At 42.8% G+C, this 25618-nt stretch overlaps 1 protein-coding gene across 1 annotated transcript in view; it reads left to right on the forward strand.

Annotated features, from left to right (window-relative positions):
- Positions 1 to 25618, forward strand: part of LOC101658537 (kinesin-like protein KIF26B) — a 100679-nt gene that overhangs the window by 32654 nt on the left and 42407 nt on the right. The window lies entirely within an intron of this gene.

The following is a 25618-nucleotide window of genomic DNA, read 5'->3' on the forward strand; positions in this document are numbered from 1 at the left end:
TGGAAATACTTTCTACCAGAAGCAGAATTGCCATACATATTAAGCAAATAAACATCACATCATTTCTTAATCTGTAAAACCCTAGGAATTGTAGGTCATTGTTACGTAGGAGGACAAAGGTAAGTCTTGCACTTGGTTCTAGCCTAAGGTTCTCAGTGAGTCCTTGAGTTCTCCTGCCTCTCTGTCCTAAGCTGATGCCACGCTCCCAAGGGCAACTCTCACTTTATCCACCAGGCATGGCATTACTAGACTAACTTTAGAAACTTAAATGTAGATTATTATGTTGTCTGAATTCCTAGAGTTAGGAATTTCAAGTTGTTTAAACTTAGAAATGTTTTTTTCAATTCTTTATTGGGCCCTTTTTCTGTAAGAGAAAAAAATCCACGCTGAATATGTATAGATTTACTCAGTTCCATTTCTGCAATTGAATAGACTCAGGTTGTAATTATAAAGAAAAGGGTCTAGAGTGGTACCATCAGGCACGGAGACCTTAAAAGAGTTATTGGCCCTGATTAGGTCTCCTATCCATGAAAAAGGGAAACTTATCTATTAATGGGGTAACTTATTACATGATCTGCACATACCATTCTAAATACCATCTTACACAGAGACAATAATAAATGGAATGGTTTACTGGGACGGGGTGGGGAGGGTAAAGGGAATTGGGAAACAAATAATGAATGCGGGAGTGGGAAGGGAGCACTAGCAATTATTCTGATGATGTCTCTACAGCTCTGTTTAAAAGGAACTTAACTATGGAAGTTATGACTTGTGAATTTTATATCAGTAAAACTATTTTTAAAATAAATAAACAAGTATCACCTCATGGTGAGGTAATTATTTGATTTATGTATATCTCATGTTTTATATATAAATGAGACATGCTTAATATCTATGTGTTGAATTGATATTAGAAGAGGAATTGGTGAGCATAAAATTATTTTTACTTTAGATAAAGTTACTTGCTTTTGGTTAGAGTTGGTGTGTTAGTCCGGGTAGAATAGATAAACAAATTCATGGACACTCATATGTGTATAATAAAGAGCTTATATATAAGAGCAATTGAATATTGAGAAAACATCCCAGCCCAGTCCAGATCAAGTCCATAAGTCTGATATTTGCTCATATGTCCGATTCCAATCTATAAAATCCTCTTTAGACTCGCAAAATACATACAATGATGCTGAATGCAAGCAGATCACAGGCCAGTGGGTGCAAAGTCTTGTGGATCCAGGGGTGGTAGAAGTATCTCAGTGCTGGCAGGGGTCTCCACATGGCTTCTCCAGCTCCCAGGGCATGGGCTCTATCAGCATAATGCCATGTGTCTTGTCAGTAGAGTGTCTCTCAGGGAGTGAGTTGAGAGAATGTCTCCTGTCTCCGAGGAAATACAAGAGTTCCCAGAATCCTCAGGAGAAGGCCATGCCCACACAGAGGCCTCATTGGCTATATACTGATTGACAGGCTAAACTCAACCTCTTCACTCTTAATCCTCAAATTGACACCAGATTATGTAACTACAGCAGTTGAGCTTAATTGCAAACAAATAAAGAAACATTAGTTAAAACATTAAGAATTAGTTTGATTGGTAGTTGAGTGCCTCTTATTAATTTAAGCACAAGTACTACCATCAGCCAGCCTTAATGACCAGCCTTCTACCCCCTGGGAAGGCTATCAGAGTGTGAAACCTATTTTAGGGCTGTCTAAAGAAACAGAAACCAGTAAGAGGTAGGTATGTGTGTTGTTTTATTTGCTATCAGGGAGGCCCGATGCACAAGAGAAGGAAACACTCCCTGGTCCTGCACTAACTCGCCCCATGATGGCTTGTAGATCAGACTGCTGTGGTGATTCTGAGGGACTTCATCCACTCATATGCTGAAGTGTTCACCACGCTTTTCTTTTGTTTTTGCTTTCTTTTGTTTTTAACCTTGATCTGGAAACTCAGTTGAAACCTATTCAGCATCTGAGCAACATACATGCCTCTACTAACAGAAGGAGGTGATTAAGAGCAAGATTTTGAGGAGTAGGCTCACGTGATTGTGGGGACTGGAAAATCCAAGTCTATTGGTCAGGAAATTGCCTGGAAATTCTGGCAGTGTTGTGTCCAAAATTGGTGGGTTGGGAATTGAGCAGTCAGAGAAAGGAATTCTAGCGCAGTGTCTGGCCTCGTTGTCGCTGCCACCATTGGACTGCTGAATGCAAGGTCAGTGGTTCAAACCCACCAACCATGCCAAGGGGGACATTTTTACAGCCTTAGAAACCCTTTATAGGGTCACGATGCGTCATAATTGACTAGATGGTAGTGGAATGTGGGTTCTGTTAGAGGGACAATTCTGTCCTCTTCTGGAGGGTCTCTCTGAGTTGACGTCCAAACGATGGCAGTGAGTTTGAACAATCCTATGGGACAGACTAGAACTACTACCCCTGTGTGTTTCCCAGACGGTAACTCTTGAAGGGAGTAGACAATCTTGTCCTTCACCTGTGGAGCGGCTGGTGGTTGCTAACCGCTGACCTTGCAGTTAGCAACCTAATGCATAGTTCACTATGTCACCAGGGCTCCTAGAGGGTCGCTAGGAATCCAAATCAACGGGATGGCAAGGAGTTTGGTTTGGTTTTGGAGACATGGGCAGACTTACCATAACTGCTATGCCAACATAAGTTCCTTCATTTTGGTTTCAACCTAATTAAGACATTGGACCCTTGGGTACAGCCTTGGACCCTTGGACCAGCTTCTCCGTCCTTGCCTGGCACGCCTTATCGAGATCTGGATGGGTTGCCTATTTCTTGCAGCCAAGAAATATGGTGGCCTGGCAGTCCAGCCCTGTGTATTCTCCCCAAATATTTATTTTCCACTGCATTTGTACAACCCAGTTGTCACACACACACACACACACACACACACACACACACACACACACGGTCCATTGGCCATCATGTTTATATGCTTTCTAAGACTCTTGCTATATACATCATCTTCTCCAATTCTCAGCTACAACATACATTCAGTATTTGGTATCTGGAGTTTATCATCTGCAAAGTGATGAATCAACTGGAAACTAGACCCTCGACCAAGGTATAGGAAAATGAGGTAAAGATGGATTTAAATGGATGGGAAAAAGCAAAACGGCATCACTTTTTCACAGCGTTGGAGACTCGGCTGTTCTGCCAACCTGCCCCTGCTCCCAGCACGCCAACCCCCCCACTCCCCCATCAAGCTCTGTAATGTATTAGCTGCCTGTGCTCAGCACAGCAGGGGGGTTCCACACAGCAGGATGGCCCAGACTTCTTTTATCAATTTACTCCTCCCTCTCCAGCCACATTATGCATCATTGTGTTGACATATTAAGCACCTCTCACAGTGTCAACCCCCATCTTTGCAATGCGGGCCTTCTGAAAGGGGAAGCTGGCAGTTCCCTCTTCCTCTTGCTCACTTATGGGGGAGGGAGGCCGAAAATCAGACCTCATATTCTCTCCCCACCAAAATACACAAAAACCATGACTGCTTCATTTGTCACCCCAGACAGCTCCGTGCTCGGAACCTGCGTTACTGTGCTTGCTTCTGGGAAATTAACTGGAATGTGCACAAGGGGCTGTAGCCCATCCACATTTCTCTTCTTCATTGCACCAGACCATTTGTCATGGGAGCAAGCCTGAAAGTGAGTTTGGATTCATTACCGGTCCCAGGCACTCCCCTGGGTACCCTCGATGTGCCCTGAATGGTTTTGACTTTGAGAATGATATTTCCTTCGTAGATGACAGACATGGCTGTGAAACTGGTTCCCAGCCTCAGCCATCACACAGTGCAGGACTGCTGGCCAATCCAAGTGCCATAAATCAGTCCTCAATGGTGAAGCCACTCAGAAGAGCATGCGGGGACAACAGGGAGGCCACCAAGGAATACAACTCCTTTATCAGTGTTGCACTGACAGGCTGCTCTGAGACCTTACTAACTTTGGGCAACTCTTGTCTGCCGTAAGCTGTCAGAGTCCTGGGCATTTTGACAGTGCTTTGGCAAATCCCCTTCCACGGCCCATTTGTTTGCTGTCCCTCACCACCTCTTGTGAGCTGAAGGGATGAGAGTCTTCCCATTCGAAAGATTAAAAAAACAAAACAAAAAAGGGTAAAGATATTGAAATGAATTCCCGTGTCCCCAAACCAGGGTTCCAGACAGATGGCACTGGGGTCGGCCCCCGAAGGAGCCACACAAGAAATGTGACCTTTGGCTACAGTGCTGTGACATTCCAGCTGGCCCTTCTCACTCAGAAACCACGGAGTGGCTCCCCACTCACAGTGCCCCGAGAAGCCAGGGTAGAACTGCCACCTGTGATTTCTCTCTCAGAGAGGCTGGTGATTTTGAACTGCTGACCTTGTGGTGAGCAGCCCGACCCCTAACCCACTGTGCCACCAGGGTGCCGACTGTGCTAGTGGCCCCTTCTGGAGACTCAGAAATCCTAGTCACCACTCAATTCTCTCAAGAGAGCACGTTCTGTCCCTTCTGGTCTCACCTTCTGAGGAAGCCCATCCTTCACCCTGTGCTCCTGGAGCCCCGCGGCAGTCACTTGCAGTAGTAGCTGCGGCTCCAGTGGCTCCAGTGGTCTGTTGGCTTACTTGCCAACAGGACGCCTTTCCTGGATTTATAAACAACGGCTCTTTTCTAATGCCTTGGCTCCCCTGTGGAGTCCCTGGGTGGTATGGTGTTAACATGCTGAGCTGCCAGTGGTTAAGTTGGAGGCTCCTGTCCACCCAGAGGTGCCTCAGGAGAAAGGCACAGGGAATCGCTTCCCCAGAAGAAGCCATTGTGAACTCCGCAGCCGGTTTCCTCTGACACACTGGGGTCAATCACACAGTCATGGGTGCTGATGCCCCGGAACAAGAGCTCAGGGAACATTCCTCTGGGACGGGTGCATGCTCTGTCCCTGTCAACTAGAAAAATGCCTCTTCATAACAAGTCCATGACGTAAGGGAGGCCTTCCTCCCCTTTTACAGGTTTGGTGTGTGGTGCAGACCCAGACCTAATCCTGGTTTGTACAGATCACTCGGGGGCTCAGACAGCTGTGCTGACATCACGGCACCCCCTCCTCCCAGCAATACAAAAAAATCACTGTGAGAAAGCCTGTGGACCCTGAGGCAGTCTGACTGCAAGCAGACACCACGAGCAGGCCCCACTCGGGACGCCCCCACCGGCATGTGTGACAGGAGCACCAGGGAGGAGTGGGAGGGGAAGAGGTTCGCTCCTAGGAAACCAGCAGCATCGGAACACCCAGAGCTGCACCCCCGCCCTTCACACCCTGAAGGGCTACACAGGACAGAGTCGAACTGCCCCAAAGATCTCCAAGCCTGTACTCCCTATGGAAACAGAGCGCCACCTCTTTTTTCTACACAGCAGCTGGAGGGTTCAAATCACTGCCCTCCCACTTAGCAGCGGAGTGCTTACCCACTGCAGTACCACAAACTCAACCTCAAGTCAGTTCCTTGGGAGGAAATGGCATTTTCTCATTGGAGGCAGCTGGTGAAACTATTAACACCTCCTTTCATCCCACAGGAAGTGGGGGCTAGAGGCCTGCAGGGGGCCCCTGAAGCAGCAGGCCTGAAGGATCTAAGTAAGGCCTGTTCAGTACCAGCATCTCTGATGTAGGCAGGCAGATGCTGTTCCATGATGCCTTGGGATGCGGTTTCTCCTGGTACCCATTTGTATTAGTCTAGGTACTTTGGAGAAACAAATCCACGGCGACTCACGTATAAGAGAGAGTTTTATGTAAAGAAAATGTGCATCACGAAAACATCCCAACCCAATGATGCCCAAGCCCACAAGTCCAACATTAACCCATTACCCCAACACCAGTCCACAAAGTCCTTCACCTCACAAAACAGAGGCAATAATGCCGACTGCAGGAGGAAAGCTGAGTCAGTGAACGTGTAAGCATCTCAGCACTGGCAGGGGTCTCCACACGGCTGCTCCAGCACCCAGGGCTGCATCGGGATAGATCCACGCGGCTTCTCCTTGGGGATGTCTTGTAGGAAGTCCATCTTGCAAGCTGAAGCAGGGAACTGCTAAGGCAGCTGCACCCGATGCAACCATCACAAAACAAGAGACCCGAGAACTAGAAAGGCGAGGCTTCACCACCCATTTATCCCTCCGCCTTTCAACCAGCACCACATGTGATTATCGGCCAGGCTGGCACAATTAACTAACTCACCATTTATGTAGTGAGTCAAAAACAATAGTTCAAGTCAAGTGTATTCTAACTCATGGCTGCCCCATCGGTGGCAGGGTAGAACTGTGCTCTGAAGGGCTTTCAGTAGCTGCATTGTTTGGGAGTCCTTTGCCAAACCTTTCATTTGAGGGGCTTCTGAACATACTTGAACTTCTGACCTCTATGTTAGCTGCCAAACGCAAAAGCAGTTTGCACCACGAGGTAGTAGTGGGTTCGTCTCTGCTTTCTCTATAGTGGGAGACCTATGAACATCTGAGAAGCTGGAGAAGGGAGCTTGAGATTGATGTTAACTTGAATATTCCGCATTTCTGGTGAAGACCTAACTTCACACAGGATAAAAGGACTGTCCCTCTGGATATGATTTACATTTAAATTGAAATTAAACAGATACTTGCCAGGGAAAATGCAAAGAATATCAATTCTCCAGATTTACCTAAGATAACATGTAATAGGAATTTCTGTGTAAGAATCTGTGCATGAGGATGAGTGAGCGAGAGACATATTTTGAATCCTTTAAGCACACATTAATGTTATACTACTTCTTCTGATTTACAGGGAGAACATCAATTTAGAACTATTTGCACAAACTCCAGATACCAGTTTATAGCATTCCCTGTTTAGAAATAAAATAACTAATGTCTTAGGTTGCCAGGCAACTACAGCAATGATAATTCTTGTTATTGCTGCTTCAAAAACATCCATTTTTCTACACTTTAATGATTGTTAGGGTGCACAGAAAGTGAGTTCTGGAAATCACCTGGACAGACTCATTCACAGAAACCCCATTCTTTATGATATTGTAGCATTCCTCACCGTCTTTTATTCTTGCCTCCCAGCTCTGTTGGTTTCCTTGGCCAGTGGCATTCTTATATGTAATTATAGACATATCCAGGGATTGTTATTATTCTCTTAAGAGCTCAAGCAGCTAGTAACTTACTGCCAGTAAACTAACTCTGCCGAGACAGAGTACACAAATCAGCCAGCATGAGATGAGACCATGAGGGGATCAGCTGAGAGTCCCCAGCCAAGGGTTGTCCTGCCACTACACAGGCATGTAAACTTCACCACATCAGTCTTCTTGGGAAGACCACTGTATGCACCCCCTCAGAGCCTCGCTGAAGTTGTCCTCAATACAATGCTAATCTCTGAGAATTAAAGCCACACTTGTCTTGTTAGGTTCGTCGTAGCTAGTCCTTATTTGATAAAGCTGTAATGGTTTAAGAACTGAGTAGAAATTAGGAGACCCTTTCATTTCCCTTTTAACTTTTCAAAATCTCTTCATCCTTTATGTTCCATGTCTGAGGTTACTATCACATCATTTGTCTTTGTTTCCAAATTAAATTTTAATGTGTTTTCAATTCAAATTAAACTTCAATGTGTTATACAGCCAATTAGATTTTCATTTAACAATTTCTGTACAACTTGTTCAGTGACATTGGTTACATTGTGTTTTATTCCCAAAGAATGCAGAAAATAATTTTTAAAAACACATTAAAAATTGGTTAACAGGTAAAGAAATAATGAGATGTTAAATTTTAACCTAACAATATCTGCAGTAATTCACATTCTGATGTATTCTGTCTGAAGGCAGGGCTTTTCCCATCCCTAATCAATGGTTCCAGGGTATTCAGTGGAAGTTTGCTTATTCCCTGTGACATATTTGGAATTGGATTTGGGGCTTTCACTGTCATTCCGAACCTTCTGCAAACTGGGTGCTCAGAATTTAATCTCTAAAACAATTCCCTCTTCTGATCTTGGATTTTGTTATTTACAATCCTTGGATCACACAGGCTGGTGTGTTTCTCTTAACTGTCATCTCACTTAGATGGTTACTTATATTAAGACAAGCCTTTAGGACTCCATACGCTTTTCTTTCTGATAGCTGGTCTCCATATGATCTTCACCACATTCTGCTGTAGCACCCTTATCTTTAGTGATCCCTTCAGGAGGGTAAGTAGTGAGCAGGGCCACATCATAAGAACTGGTTGTTCTTAGGTTAGGGCTTACAGTGAATGCAAGCTCAAAGCCCATTCTTTTATCTAAGGCGTATAGATATCCTTGTTCCACCTTAGTGGCAGCATTATCAGGTTTTTTGAGGGATACTTTAAGTGACCTCCATGAGGCCTTTAATAATTCTAGTAATAATATCATTAAACTAGCCCATAGTACAGTATTTAGACTATTGTTGAGATAGGGGGAATATTGGTATGGGGAAGCTTCTTAGACAAAATTACATGGGATGTTTCATTATACATCTTAAAATTTTAAGTGACTGAATCCTGATTAAGAAAACAAGGAGAGTTACACACAGGGTGCTATGTTCAATAATATTCATCAACTATGGCAGAACTATGTCTGCAGAGCTAAGATATATCTTACAAAGCTTATATATATTAATATATTATAATAGAATATATTATATTAATATAATGTATTATAGAAAAATATATAGATGAAAGTGTCAAGTATATGGTAGTCTTAATTAGCCTAGTATTGGGAAACCTCGAAAGGAGAAGGTTAGAACCAAAGTCTGATGATTTCCATTTCCGTGACCTTAGCGTAGCCATCTCCGTCTTCTCTCTTTAGGGTGTTAAAGTTTTAAGTCCAAAGTATATTATTTCCTTTAATCTTCAACAGGTTTGTTTCAGATAAAGTTTAATCCATTTGGTGGGTTTTCTGACTCAGATTTCTTTGATGTGACCTATGCTATCCCCCTGAGGACAACTGGATTTTATCTGTTCAAATCTAGCAGGGTAAAAACAGGTCTCCTCTTACCCTTTACTTCCAGAAACATAGACCTGGGTATTGTTGGGATCCAGTCAACAGGGAAGTCACTGATGCAAACAGTGAGGCACAGAGCCTTCAGGAAGGCAGGGAGAAAGGTTGAGAGAGAGAGAGAAAGAGAGAGAGAGAGAGAGAATTTCAGCTGCATATTCCCAGAGTCACATTTATCAACCTCACCAGGCAGACCTTTCCTATGTGAAGAAGTCAATGCAGGTGAAGAAAGATGGATGAAAGAAACATGGAAGAAAGAAAGATGGAGGCTTTTTCTCACTCTATCAAGGTTATTTTTTTAAAATAACAAACCAAGCTCACTTCCATCCAGTAGATTCTAACTCATGATGACCTTATGGGACAGAATAGAGCTGTCTCTTTGGGTTTCCAAGACTTTAAATCATTACAGGAGCAGCGAACCTCATCTTTCTCCCTTGGAGCCACTGATGGGTTCAAGTGACTGACCTTACAGCTAGCAGCTCAATGTGTAGCCTACTGTGCTACCAGGACACCCTTCCAAGGTGACCCTACTCACTGCCACCGAATGCTGACTCATAGTGACCCTATAAGACAAGGTAGAACTGCCCCTGTGGTTTGTGAGACTAACTTTACAGGAGTAGGAAGCTCCTTCTTTCTCCCACAGAGCCACTGTGGTTTCAACTGCCAACCTTGTGGATCACAGCCCAATGAGTAGCCACTGTGACGCCCGGGCTGCTCCAAGATGATAAAGATTCCTAATGTATGAGTTTGTAGGAACATAATTTGTATTCAACAAAGGTTATCCAAGAAACTGAAATTATTGAACAATAGCATTAATATAACATGAAAGTAAAATTTTGTTGAAGATCCTTCAACAACATTGCAGCAGTACATTGACAGGGAGCTGCCACAGATTCAAGATGGATTCAAAAGAGGACTTGAAATGAGGGATAGTGTTGTTGGTGTCAGATGGATCTTAGCTCAAAGTAGAAAATGCTAGAAAACTGTTTGCTTTTACTTTATTAACTATGCAAAGGCAATTTACTGTGTGGATCATAACAAACCATAGATACCTTTGAGAAGAACATTGTGCTTATGCAGAACCTGTACATGAATCAAGAGGCAGTCATTGGAACAAAAGAAGGGGATACTAAGTGGCTTAAAATCAGGAAAGATGTCAGAATTGTAACCTGTCACCATAGTCCTTCCATCTGTATGCTGAGCAGATAATCCAAGAAGTGACTATTTGAAGAAGAATGTGGCATCGGGATTTGGTGAAGGAAGGCTTATTAAACAACCTATGACGTGCAAATGATACAGCCTTTCTCTCTGAAAACAAGATACTTTCAAGTACTTGCCGATGAAGATCAATGAGTGTAGCTATCATAATGAATTGCACCTCACTGTGAAGAAACAGCAATGCTCACAACTGGACAGCAGATAACATTACGACAAATGGAGAGAAGATTGAAATTGTCGGGGATTCTTTGTCTTGCTTGGACCCATCCTCAAGGTTGATGGAAGCAGCAGTCAAGAAACCAAATACTATGTTGCATTAGGAAAATCTGTTGCACATTACCTCTTTAAAGTGTTGAAGAGAAAGATATCATTTTAAGGGCTGAGGTACACCTGACCCAACACGTGGTATTTTCAGTTGCCTCCCGTGCAGGTGAAAGTTGGATAGTGAATACAAAAGACCTCAGAAGAACTGATGCATTGAAGTATGGCGTTGCCAAAGACCGTGGAAATACCATGGACTGCCGGAACAAACGAATGTCTTGGAAGAAGTACAACCAAAATGCTCCCTAGACTCAAGGACAGCAAGACTTCGTTTCATGTACTTTGAACATGTGATCAGGAGAGAAAGGACCTCATGCTTGGGAGAATAGAGGGGCAGTGAAACGGAAGCCCCTCAATGAGACAGACTGATGCAGTGGCTGCAACAATGGTGAGGATGGTGCAGGACCGGGCAGTGTTTGGTTCTGTTGAACATGGGGTCACTAAGACTTGGAACCAACTTTATGGAACCTAGTAACAATAGAAACATAGAGAAAAAAAAAGGGAGAAAATAATTCCCTATACTTCTTTTCTGAATGTTTAGCTGCATTTCAGGCAGTTAGCATGATGCTTAAATGAATTCTAAATAAAGGTTATTTTACAATACGAACCTGAGGTTAATAGCTCAGTCACTGTTCTTATATATCAGGAACTCTTCCGAATCCTTTGTTGTTGTTGTTGTTGTTGTTAGGGGCCATTGAGTCAGTTCCAACCCATAATGACCCCAATGCCCAACAAAACGAAGCATTACCTGGTTCTGTGCCATCCTCACAATCATTCCCATGCTTACTCAGTATTTAATTCTGACAACTACTTTATGCAATAGGAAAGAGCTGTTTTGCTTGTGTCTGTTTTACAGATGTTTAAACTGGGGCGCAGAGAAGTTAAGGAACTTGTCTAAGTTTACGGAAATAGTAGGGTAGGCAGCAGAGCTACTCCACTGCCTCCTGTTAGATTACCACTACTTATCACTGTGGCTGGAATATTGTTGGCATTCGGTTAGTATACATTGAGATAACAAATGAGATAAGAGAATGGATCAAATATATCTATAAGACTTAAGTGTGCATAATTTATATATATATATATATGTGACAGTGTAGATCCCTAAGGTTAGACCACTCATGGTCAGCTTATAAGTTCTGTGTTAGGCAGGATTCTCTAGAGAAACAAAACCAGGACACTTAGGAATATCTATCTATCTATCTATCTATCTATCTATCTATCTATCTATCTATCTATCATCTATCTATCTCTATCTCTCTATATCTATCTATTATATCATATCATATCATCATATCACATATATATCATATATATATGCTTTATACAGCCAGAAGGAATATAATGGCTAATTAGTCCACACAGCAGTACAGAGGGCTCAGTTCAACTCGCTTTCGTGGAACAGTTAATATACTGAAGGTCCTTCAACTCAAGCAGGCTGCCAGTCCAAGGTCAAGGAAGCAGACAGTGAGTCTGCCCTTAGGCATGACAGGCAAAGTCAGCCTGCAGGCAGCAGACAGCAGGGGTTGAGGGGGTAGGGGGTACCAACAGTCAATATTGTGAGAGCTTAGGGAAGCAGGTCCCAGTGGGGTCTCGAGATGTACACATGGGCAACATGATCCGCCAGTCTTGAGCTCAAGCGATGTATGCACCAGCAGCATGGTGAAGGATGTCTTGTTGGAACCTCAGGGATGCACAGCAAGATAACACAATCGATGGGTTGGCTGGGCCCACAGTAGTGCAGCACATGGTTGAGGCAAGTGACTAGCTCAGGCAGCTGAGCACTGATCTGATCACAAGGGAGAAAGGGGGTGCCTTGGAAAGCCATTTATCTTGTCACCCTCCAATCAAGCTGCAACCTGATTAAACTGCCCAGATGTTCCTATGGAGGCCTAGTTGGCACAAGATACCTAACCATCACAGGTCCCATCTCAATCTCCTGGTCTCATCTTTTCTGAAAGCTAAACTGGAACCAACCATTTGAATCTTGTGCTGGTCAAAAATAGAATAGAGTAGAATGGCAAACAAATCTCCCTTTCAGAGCCTAAATTACTCCTGAAGAATAAATCAGAAGTGCCACGTAGGAATGTTAAAACTGAAGAGACTCCTAACTTGTAATCCATGTGCAGGGCTTGAAGAGGAAGGTTGAAACTGAGGGCCTAAGAATCTCCATCCTTCAGCGGTCCTCGGTGGAGTCCAACAGTCTTGACTTGCTGGGCAGATTTCAGTCTCGAGTCATGAGTCTTTGCTTGGTTCTTTCATTTCAGTGATTGTTCTTGTATAAGAGCATGAATGTTCACAAAGCCATTTTGCTTGCACCAGTAGTGGGGAAAAACTGAAGGATTCTGGGACATCTCTGCATGACAAACCCACACCAAAGCCTCTTGGTAAACCTGGGTGGGCTCCATATGAGGGATGTGTCCTTTTTCCACGTTGACAAATGATGCGCTCTGCATACCCTATGAATGAGCAGAGCCTTAGCAGTTACAGCATGGGCCCTGGGCCCCAAGGAGGGCCACTGAGCAGTTTCTATTAACCATCAAGTTCCCATGGCCAGGAGTGAGAGACGATTTAGCAAGTTGAAACCAATACTTTTATATTTAAGAGCTCCCATGGTTCCAGGCAGATTGTGTGATCTTGGATTCTAGGGGGTAGAAAGAAAAACTAGAAGGAAAAAAAAAAAAGACTGAGCCCATTATAGACTAATTTTCATCAGTGAAACCAAAGAGCATGTGGTTGTAATTTTCATGTAGTGCCATATGTGTTTAGTAAAAAATGTATGAGCTTGGTTTGTGTGCTTGAGCTGGTATTAGGGTGAAGTGATCTACAAGATGGGTGTCAGAAATTTGGGCAGGGGCGCATCTTCTGTGCTTGCTCTAAGTGCTGTTTCCCATAGATACGCCTCTGCTGATAAGACAGAGTTCACATCACTCCTCCTTCAGCATTTTCTATCCCGTCATGGAGGCATTTGTGAGTGCATAGATTGCTGTCAGAAGAGGCGAGGTTCTCACTCAGGTTGTGCTGTGAAGTTTTCCTGAGTACAAGAAAGGTAGCGAAGGGAGAGGCGAGAGGTGAGAGTGATGCCGGGCTGTCAGAGCTTGAGATAATGAGCTTTCTCAGGCACCTGGCTAATAATAGAAGCTTTGGAAATTGCCACAATTGGCAGATATGATAGTCAACCTATCAGTGGGAATTTTTGAAGTTTCTTCACATTGGATTCCCAACGAAGTATGTGCAATCACATGTCTGTGAGGCTTAAAAGAGATGGATTACTACATGGGCCAGTGGAACGGATACTGAACTGAAACCAGGCGAGATCCGGTTCTGTCTTTGTGGTGGCTCCTTCAGAAAAATCTGTTTTACCAACAAAAGTGAAATTGTTCAAACATAGTCAAACCTGTATAACCTATTGATCTGGCATTGTCATATCTTTCCAACTGTTCTTGACTTTAAAGTATGCTTCTCTTTTGGCCAAGTAGACTACAATCCATTGCCATGACATTGACTTTGACTTATGGAAATGCTGTGTGCGTCAGAATAAAACCCTGCTCCCTAGGATTTTCTTGACTGATTCTTGCCAGATCTTTCTGAGGCACCTCTGGGTAGAGTTAAGTCTACAAGCTTTCAGTTAGCAGCCAAGCACATTAACCAATTGTACCACCCACGGACCCTGCCTGTCTAGCTTTTTATTACCTTTTATTAAAATGAAAGCCTGGTGGAGAAGTGGTTATGTGTTGGGCTGCCAACCACAACGTCAGCAATTTGAAACCACCAGTGACACCATAGGAGAGAGAAGAGACTTTCTACTCCTGTAAAGAGGTACAGTCTCATAAGCCCACAGGGGCCATTCAACCCTGTCCTATAGGGTCTCTATGAGTCTCAGAATGGACTCAATGGTGGTGAGTTGGGTTTTTTAAATTGTTATTAAAATGGAGCCTGCATGTATTTAGTCAATAATTCTGGGTGGCTAATGTATAGAGACACTGCCTGATGCAGTGACTTAATTGATGAATTCAAATCTAAGTACTGTACACACACAAAAAGTAACAATGTAAGGAGGCAAGTGAATCTACCTACTGCTTCGCACAGCAGGTCCACGTGCCCAAGAATGGGCCTGAGGTTGTGGTCACGTGCTGCTAGACTCTCAGTTGAATCTGTGTATCCTGCTGACCCAGGAATTATTCAAATATTTAAAGCTACATATTTGCTATGTCATGGCCTTCAAATACACATCAAATAGTTTGCCTGGTGCTCAAAGAAATAGCCATGTGTGCCAGTACTGTAGTAAAGCTTATCTGTGTTGGACTTACGGTTTTCTTCCAGAGATTTTCAAGGGCAATCAGGATGACAATTTCACCTGACACTGTAAGATTTATCTTAAGATTTAACTCTGTTGTAATCAGTAAGGAGGATCTGCTCCACAGAAACTGTGGAGTTTGTGAGTTTAAGGGACTGATTCAAGTCCAAGTCCAATTGAGGTTGCCAAATAGAGGAAATGATTTAAGGAACATATACGAGGGGGTACACCCCCCTAAAACCCGAATTGTGCTGGGTGGCGCAGAGCTTTCATAGTATTCACTTTTCCTGCTAGGCGAGCATCAAGCAACTCACTCTGAGTTAGCTCACCCAATGGCATTGCCCGAACCTTCTCTCTGGTCACAGTGAATTTTTTCATGGAAGCAGTTTCGCTCGAACAGCGTTTTTTGTGATGGCTGATGTAAAAGAATAGCATGTAGCTGAGAAATTCTGTTTCCTGCTTGGGAAAAATGCTGCAGAAACTGTTGTGATGACGAACACAGCTTACATGGACAGTGCTATGGAAAACACTCAAGTGTATGAGTGGTTTTCTCATTTCAAAAGAGGTGAAATGTCATTTGATGGCAAACCTCATTCTGGACATATGTCAACTTGCCAATCAGATGAAAATGTCAACTCATAGTGAATTTGGAGTGTGGTCAGACCGTTAATCAAACTTTCTATTTAGAAGCTTTGCAAAGATTGCGTAACAATGTGCAACCAAAAAGGCCTGATTTGTGGCAGACGGGGACTGGTTTTGCCACCACAACAATGCACCTGCTCGTGCAGTCATCTCAGTGCACCAGGTTTTGGCAAAAAAATAGCATGCCTCTCTTGCCCCATGCACTTACTCACCTGACCTCACCCCCTGCAACTTCTTTTTGTTTCCACGAATAAAGAGGGACATTAAAGGACAGTGATTTGACAATGTAGAAGAGGTGAAGAAAAAAAATGAGGGAGATACTGTCAGCCATTCAATCATGAATTTGAAAAATGTTTCCAAGAATGGAATCTCAGATTTAACAAATGTATTAAGTGTAATGGAGAGTACTTTGAAGGTGATAAGGTTGTTTTGTAAAAAAAATTTAAATGCATAACTTTGAAAAAAGTTGGGTTTTTTTGTATACACCTCTGTATATTGCAGTATATCTTCACACTCTATTGTTCACTTATCCATTCACTTATTCATTCAAAATATTTATTAGATTCCCACAATATACAAGGCACTGGATTATAACAGAAAATAACACATGATTTCCACTCTGGGCAACCTACAGTCTTATGTGGATACAGACATTCAATCACTAAGTACAATACCTGATATAACATGCTGAACTTCCATTGAAGGAGAAGGGGCCAGATGAGGATAGGGGATCAGGACAATTGTAAGGGTTTTCTGGGCAGAAGTGATTCGGAAGTGCTCTCCTCCTCTATACCCACTTCTTCCCCATTCTCACCAATTCACATTTTCCAAAGCTCCCAGCCCTTAAATGTCTGAGCCGCTCGCTCACAGCTGTCCTGTTATTCTCTTCTGTGATGTAGATTCTGTCTGACTCAAATCAAGATAAACTGCACCAAGCCTAGACTCTGAGTCCACAACTAATCATAAGTTATCCTTAATTATAGCTAACATCATGGCTCAAATCGTCTCGCTACCAGAAGAGAACACCAAGCAGGAGGGCTTTGGGCTGGTCCAAGGCCAGTGCCCAGAGAGCCTGAGATGCCCTTGGGCACCATAGGTCCCCTGATTATTCAAGGATAGCTGGATGGAGGCACAATTAGGCCTCGGAAGGAATTGAGCATACAAATGACTCAGGGCTTAATTCACTAGAAACTGTCTTGAGCTTTAATAGAACTTCAATCAGAGTATCCAACCATAAATTCTCACCTGTTTCACAGCTGGTTCAGGCTCAATTGAGCATTAATGGATTTTTTTTTTGCCCATGCAGATGAGGTGATAATTCATTTTGTGTGTAATTGAAAAATTTGAAATAGTTCTATACATGAAGCAGTTAAGTTGTACCAAATTGTCTAATATACCCAGGAATTCTTTAGCTAAAACAGAACTGGATTTCATTTTGATACAGTAAAGAGAAAAATTGGAGTTGGATACAGAAAATCCATTACTAGCTTGAGAAAGAGTAGACTTTAAGAATGTTTATAGGAAAACCACTACAATCGCTATTTATGGTCATTTGTTCTTACCATCCTTTCTTCTATTACTCCTTACTAGGGAACTTATTGGTCGAATTTAATTTCTGACCAACACGCCTCATGGGCAGCTACCTCCCATCTGCATGGAGGCTTCGGTGAAGCTTCCATGTAAGACAAACTAGGAAGAAAGGTCTGGCAACTTACTTCTGAAAACCATTCACAGAAAGCCTTATGGGTCACAACAGTTTGCTCCACAACTCATCGTTCAGTTCTATTGTATGAGGTTGCCATGAGTCAGGGTCAATGGATGGCAGATTTCTGTTGGTGCTGTTGAATAAGCTTTGGACTGCTAATCAAAAGGTTGGATGTTCAAACCCACCAACTGTTCCTCAGGAGAAATTGGAGGCTTATAAAGGTCGACAGCCTTGGAGACCCTACCTAGGGTCACCATGAGTCACAATTCACTCGATGACAGTAGAAGCCCAGTGTGTAATCCACTGTCACCAGGGCATGTTGGGTTTTCTTATGAGTGTATAGATTCTGAGGTAGTTAGTTTATTGTGCCAACCTGGCCAATAAACACGTGGGGTTAATTGAAGGGTAGAGGGATAAATGGCTCAGTGAATCACGCCTTTCTAGTTCTCGGGTCTCTTGCTTTCTGATGGTCAGCAGGGTGCAGCTGCCTTAGCCAGGTCTCTGCTTCAGCTGGCAAGGCTCACTTCCTGCAAGGCATCCCTGAGGAGAATCTACACGGACGTGTGGAGACCCCTGCCAGCGCTGATATGCTTACACATCCACTGATTGGGCTTTCCTCCTGCAGTCAGCATCATAGTGTATGTTTTGTGAGATGGAGGAGGACTTTGTGGATTGGTGTCGGACATATGGGTTAATGTTGGACTTGTGGGCTTGGGCAGCACTGGGTTGGGACGTTTTCTTGATGCGCACTTAACCTTTATATAAAACTCTCTGTTATACATGAGTTTCTGTGGATTTGTTTCTCTAAAGCTAACTAGATTACGTTCCCAGACTAACACAGATTACTATCTCAGACAACACTGTACTTCAAGATATCTCTTGGAATGCTCCTTTTGATGGTGAATGCGACATCATCCACCTTGAATTAATCCTTCCTGGCAGAGTAAACTGTAGGACTGGCTAACTCAACATGGTCAAGATCAGCCCCTTTAGGCTCACCAATGGCTAGGATATCGATCCTCATGTGTTTCATTTTACTTTTGATGACTTCCAATTTTCCTGCAGTCATACTTTGTATATTCCACATTCCAATAACTAAGGAAAGTCTGAAACTGTTTCTTTTCATTTGGAGTCCTACCAGATCAGCAAATGAAGGTCCAAAAGGTTTATTCCATCCAGGTCATTAGGTTGAGTCTACCTTGAGTAGACTTCTCTTTCCCAGAGTATTTGAGTGCATTCCAATCTGAGGATCGTGTCTGCTGGGACTGTATCTAGCAATGTCCCACGGCTTTTCAGAAGGTTTTCAATGACTTCTTGCTCAGAAATGGATAGCCTATTCCTTCTTCATAGACTATTCTTAGTCTAGAAGCTCCATTGAAACCTGTTCACCAGGGGGATCCAGCTGGTTTTTTAAAATACGAGTGGAATGGCTTCCAGCATCACTGAAACATGCAAACCCCATAATCCAACAAACTGATAGACTTGGAGATTAGGCCCTTGCCGCGTATGTCATTGCGCAACCTTTTCTCGGTGTGCAGGCTCTTTGTATTCTTTTGGTGAAGTCTCCCGAGGATCATTAAGCATTTAGTTTTTAGGTGATCTTAGTGATCTTCTGCTATTCATTGTTAATATTGTATGTATGCCGCAGATTTAAGTCTTTGATCCATTGTGAGTTAGTTTTTGTGTATGGTGCAAATTGTGGATCCTGTTTCATTTTTCGGCAAATGGCTATCCAGTGTTGTCAACCTCGTGGATTAAAAATACCACCTCTTCCCCATGTCATGGACTGATTCTTTGTTAAAGATCTGCCACGAACTTCTGGATGGATTTCTTTCTTAATTCTACATTCTGTTCAATTAGTCTGTGTGCCAGTCATTGTGCCCGCATCAGGGCGATCACCATAGCTGTGAGGTTCTGAAGTTGGGAAGTGTGGGGCCGCCTCCTCCTTCTTTAATGATGCTTTGGCTATCCAGCGTCTTCTTTTCTTTCCATATATAAAGTTGGAAATTAGTTTTTCCATTTCTCAAGTTCTAAACATTGTCTCCCTCTCAGCAAGACTTCTTGGCTTGGTTTGGCCGCCTGTCTTGTAACCTAGAAACTTCTCTGGGCAATCCGTAGGGGTATATCTAGGGCCTCTCATTTGTTTCCCTTTGTTGGGAATTCGTTTCCTCTGCTCTCCCTCACCCAATGTTTGAAAACCACTTTTCCCTTTTTTCGGTTTGTTTTCGGATTGTTTAGGTTTGAAGGGTAATTGAATTCGTGTTTTTCCAACATGGTGAGGAGCAGAAATTGATTGTTCATGATCATAGGTTGTTTGCATTGTTTTTTTAAACATCTTAATTTCCTTAAATGTGATACTAAACTTTTGTTGATCTGTAATCTATTTGAGACGTTCGTTCTCTCTCTCATCTGTTGCTTCTGGTAGTTCTTTTTCACGGTTCCTTGTTCCTTTGTCTGTTTATTTCTGTCTGCGGTGACTCGTTTTTTGTTGGTATTTTAATTTTGAGAATTCTTTGACACCTGGAGTAAAGATGCTTGGCACTAGAGTGCATTTGTATTTGCTGCTACCAGATGCCTGGGATAACTACCAGTGACGGATATTGTAGTCTCAGATTGAAATCGTTTGGACTACTCAGATACTGAGACTTGACACTGCCAACCTGTACCTGATCCAGTTTGTGGGTCCAAATTCTCAGACAGCTTCTCTCCCCTCTTCCCAATGACACATTTCAAGTCAGTCCTGCCTCCCACACATGAGAGAGCCAGGTGTTGGAGAGCGGGGTTTCTATTCAGATGTCCATGCTGAGCAGACTCTGCCTGTGTCTTCAGTGGGCCCTACCCTTGGAGGCCGCACAGAACTAAATGGAGTATTAGCTGGCAAATGACTTCCGTGAGAAAACAAAGAGCTCACTCCTCGGCTTCCCACTCTCAGGCACTTTTTGACCTGCTCTTTTGCAGACTCTCCAGTGCACCTTAGACTATTTTTTAAAACTTATTTTACCCATAATGTTTCCTTGTATTTAACAGAAAGGTCTTGCTAGGTACCTAAGTACCTATCATCACAAGAAAGGTGAAGCTTTCTGTTCCCAGAAAGATTTACAGCCTCAGAAACCAGGGGACGTGCTAGTTCCTCCTAGAGAATTTTTATGAGTCAAAATCACCTTGCTGACGATGAGAAACTCAACTTACTGCCAGTTGATTCGGACTCAGAGTGCCCCCATGGGGCAAGGCAGCACTCCTCCCAAGGAGGAGCCGGTGGGGAGTGGTTCCCAACTACTGACGTTGTGAGAGGCAGCCCACTGTGTAACCAAGGCTCCACAGGAGTAGGCAGGCACCTGCCATATTGCTCGGTTGCTACTTTTCTGTATCTTTCTGCAGCATATCTGTTAGGATTGAATTGTGACACACACACACACCCCGAAAAAAAAGTTATAAATCTTACTCTCTTGCCCATGGCTTTCATCCCATTTAGGAATGAGTTGTCTCTTCGTTATGTTAACAGGGCTGTATTGGTCTACAGGGCCAATCTCTTGACAAATGTAAATGAACAGATAAACAGGGAGCGATGGGTAAACTAGGTGACCGAGCCTCGCAGAGGTCCCCAAGGAGCCAGGAGACAACCTTCGAGAGGAGAACTGTCCCCTCAGAGCTGACAAGAAGAAAAAGTCTCCCCTTCAAAATTCATTTTCTCACGTAAAATATTGTCTTACAAGAAAAATAAACACCCCTGTGCATTCAAGTAAAAAGAGAGAGAAACCTTTTTACACTGGTTCTCTGATCACTACAAAATGAGCAGAAGAGTTATCCCTGGTGCACCTTTGTGTGCTTTAATCATTCCTAGCCATAGCTAATGTGGCCTCCTTCTAATGCCTTGTTAGTGGTATTTTTCTTAAAAGTATATTATTTCTGGCTTAGAGCCACAACATTTTTGTTCTTCTAACTGCTTATGTTAACAAATAAAAATAGGTATATTTTTAAAACTACAGCTTCTGTTCTCGAAGGCAGCAGTTCTTAACCTGTGTGTGGGCCACGACCCCTTTGGGGGTCGAAGGACCCTTTCACAGGGATCGCCCGATTCAAAACAGTAGCAAAATGACAGTGATGAAGTAGCACCGAAAATAATTTTATGGCTGGGGGGTTACCACAACATGAGAAACTGTATTAAAGGGTCACGCCATTAGGAAAGTTGAGAACCACTGCTCTAAAAATAATCATATTTTGGTTGAGAATGATTATGAATTTATGTATAACAACTAATTACAAGCCCATTTTAGCAGAATAAATTTCTCAATTGGTGGAAATTATCATGTTGAATTTTCAGAGGATTCTTGGCAAAAGCTAATTTTAAATACGCCATTGAATAAAAACAAACAAAAATCCCATGGATATGGACAGAGTCCATTCCAGCTCTGACTGCCCCATAGGACGGAGTAGAACTGCCCTGTAGGGTCTCCATAATCTTTCTGCAAGCCGACTCTGGCAATCTTGCTCCTATGGAGTGAGTGGCTGATGGATTTGAACTACAGACCTTTCAGTTACAAGCTGAATGCTGAACCACTGACCAGTTACAGGATTCCTCCCTTTAATCTTTGATGTGGTGTGAACTTCATCACCACTTAGCTGCTCCCTGCTTTTGTGGAGGGATGACTCAGCATCATTCTGTTCACAAATTTTATTTTTAGTCATTGCAATTCTTTGAAAGTTGCAAGGTTGAGGTTTTTTATTTCATTTCATTTGTCATATACTTCATTGCAAATGTAAAACATATTTTGAACAAAATGGAGCAAAAATTTATAAATGTCTTTGCAAAACTTTAAGAACTTATAGGGTATTTGTAACGATATGTAACGTTTTGTGTGTGCGCACATGCACGTGTGCTGGCATGCTTGTGTGTGTGTGTGTGTTTTCAATATTGGGATCACAGTATAGCATAGTGCGCTTTACTGGTACATGGATTTTATTAGATGGTGAGAAAAATTAATCACTTATTAAAATAAGTATAGACGTTATAGAATATACAATATAATAAGCATAGATACCAAGTCAATGCTTACTCATAGTGGCTCTGTAGGACAGGGTAGAATTGCCTCTGTGTGTTTCCAAGACTGTAACTCTCTTCTGGGGATAAAAACTCTACCTTTCTCCCATGGAGCTCCTGGTGGTTTCTGAACTGCTGATCTGTGGTTAGCAGCCCCATGCATAACCACCATGCAGTATAGATTAGAAAAAATTAATTACTTAACCTTTAAGACAAAACAAAAAGCCTTTTCTCCTTACACAGCAGTTAAGTCTATTTCCTCAAGAGTCGGATGGTGGTGCAGGCAGCCTGTGATCCCATGACAACCCATCCAGCAAGCTGCAATTTCATGTTAAAAAATTCAGCAACTTCATGGCATGAAAGCTATTTTTTTTAAAGCCTCAAACATTTCTCAAAGCAAAGAAAGAAACTGTACATGCTCTGCTGAAATGGTCTCTTTATTCAACAGTAGCTTCATCAAAAAACGTGAGGTAGTTCAGCCCCAAAATGTATGTGTGTATGCATGTGTGCACACACACACACACACACACACACACACACACACACACACACGAGTCAAAAAGTACCACTGCTAGGGTTCTAGGTTTATGCCAAACAATGTACACCTTGAACATGTCTCTGTGGTCAGTGGATGACAGCAGGTGAGTTTTTTCACTGATAGACTTACTTTCGTCTTATTTGGTGTCTGCAAAATGGTCTAATCGAAACAGTGGCTTCTGAGGGGATCTACTGGGCCAGTTAAATTCCAGGTAGAGAGGTCAGCTCACAAGGCTCTAGTGACTGGTTGTATTGGGATTGCACAGAGGAAAGATCTCACAGGAAGGTCACAGGGGCTTCTAAGGGAGAGTTTTTAAGAAAATTTGAAAACAGCAGTGGTGAGAAAATGGCCAAGAAAGTTCCACTGAGGAATTTTTCTTTCTTCATACCAACAATGCACCATCTCCTTACTCGATGCTATCAAGGGCTGTACTGTGAGAAGTTTGCTGGGATGTCTTACCCCATCCACTCTACAACCCCGATCTTCCACCTGTAGACTTATTTTTATTTCCAAACTTCAAAGAATATTCAGAAAGGACCTGATTTGCCTCCCCCTCAAGGACACTGCCATGCTGTTTCGAGGTGGTGTGATGCGGAGTGCAGGCTGTCTAAGCACCTCCTTCAGAACTGTAAAGACCTAGACAGAGGGGTATCCAGAAGCAGTAGCTTCACATCTGACATCTGTATTTAATCAAGGTCTCTAGGATAAATTTTGACAGCTAGAACTTCTCCTTCTCTGAATGGAAAGAGAATGTAATCATGAATTATATGTTCACCACGACCAAGTGCAATTGCATTTCAGCATAAGGAACCGCTCAAGTATGACGGAACATCGTATCATGAATGTGAACTCTGCCCACTGCACATATTTCCTATGCTAATAGATGAGACCATGCAAGTAGAGAGTACAGTTTTAGTCAACTTTTCTCAGCTCGTTTTAATAAAAGTCTTACTTTTATTTTCCTTAGAAATATGAAAGAAAAGCTCCAAGACATAACTTAGCAGCGAGGATATAGGGCAAGCATAAACTGAAACAGTTCTACGCAAACCCGGACAGGTGGTCAGTCTAATTAGAAGCCCTATAGAGCATATAGATCATATCCCATTGATCTCTGTCTTTGTAATTCCAGGGCTAAGAAAGCCAACCTAGATGTTAGACTCTTACTACATGCTTCTTGAATGAAATAATACCAAGCAATAAATTAGTTTGAATTAAGCTTTGTGTGTATGTAAATGTAAATAAATGAGAAATAAAGCAATTCCAGGATTCACCATATGACCCTTCAAACTCAACTACCATCAGAGCGATGCAAATCAAAATAACAAGGAACGATAATCTCACCCCAGCCCCAGGAGCAAATAGAATAAGACAGAAAACCACCAGTGCTGGGGAGGCTGTGGAGAGGCTGTGCCTCGTCCTCTGCTGGTGGGACTGTAAAACGGCGCAACTCCTGTGGCAACCAAGATGACGCTCTGCTTGAAACGTCGGAAAGAGAAATACCCTTTGATGCAGGATTCCCGCTCTCAGGTTTATACCCGAGGGAAATCAGGGCCAGGATAGAGACTGGTGTGTGCACCGCCATGCTCACAGCAGCAGGATCAACAATAGGAACAAGAAGGGAACCACCTAGGCATCCATAAGTGGATAAGCAAATGATAACAGCACAACATGGCACCGTGTGCGCATGGTTAAAGAATAGCAAAGGCCCCTAGAACACCACAGCACAAGGAAGAACCTGGCGGTTATGCTGAGTTAAATCCGTCAAGCACAGAAGAATAATTATTTCAAATCCACTATTGTAAAATGCTAAGGAAAGGTTTGTATACAGGAAAAACAAAACAAAGCACTTGCCCTGGTTCCCGGGGGTAGAAGAAGAGAAGAGGGCTATCTCTAACTAGGTAACAGGCATGCACTGATGTGAGTGAGGAGAAAGGCAATATACAGTAAGGGGATTAGCATGAGACCGCCAAAGGAAAGGAAGATAAAGGAGCACAAGGATTTAGATAGATGATAGATAGATAGATAGATAGATAGATAGATAGATAGATAGATAGAAAAAGGAAAGGAAGATAAAGGAGCACAAGAATTATAGATAGATAGATAGATAGATAGATAGATAGATAGATAGATAGATGGATGGATAGATAGATGGATGGATAGATGGATATAATTTAACCATACATGTGACTACGATCTAATTAAGCTGAGCTATAAGCAGTGGTGAGCCCTTGTTGCCTGTTTGGGGACATCTTTTCTGCATACTAAAGGCATTTGACTATACAAAAAAACTACACATTTGACTAAATGTTTTTATTAGACCTTTAAATCTAAGCTCCTTGCTGGGACCAAACATCTTTGCTCTTGAAAGCTTCCAACAGGTGTAACATCATTAGAATGGGAGCCCGGGGTAGAAACATGCACACAACTTACCCCCGGGCCTGACTTGGCAGTGCAGGGTCTTGACCTGATGGCATGTTCATACTTCTGACTGTTTCACATTGGGACCATTGTTGTACATTTTCCTCAAGAGGGCCATAATAGTAATCTTGGTGTGTCTTTCTTAATGACCTACTCCTAGAAATTATAGACTGTGTAGGCTCCGACCCAAGTATTTATCACTTGTAAGCCTTTGGAAACCTGAAAGTCTGTCCTGCCAGGAAAAACTGTGACCCTGGGATAGGCCACTTGTTCTAGCCGCAGGTGGTGATATCTGCTCGAGTGTTGTTTTGACAATAACATCTATAAGGGGGTGGGGGTAATGTGTATTAGGCTGGGTTGCCTAGAGAAACAAAATCAGTGACACTTATATATCTGTTAGAAGGAACTTTGTCTAAGAAGTTACTATCTCCAAAGCATCCTAGCCCATTCTAAG

This window comes from Echinops telfairi, unplaced genomic scaffold (assembly GCF_000313985.2).
Source record: "Echinops telfairi isolate 266 unplaced genomic scaffold, ASM31398v2 ScPeMD7_7424;HRSCAF=8462, whole genome shotgun sequence".
Taxonomy (NCBI): Eukaryota; Metazoa; Chordata; class Mammalia; order Afrosoricida; family Tenrecidae; genus Echinops; species Echinops telfairi.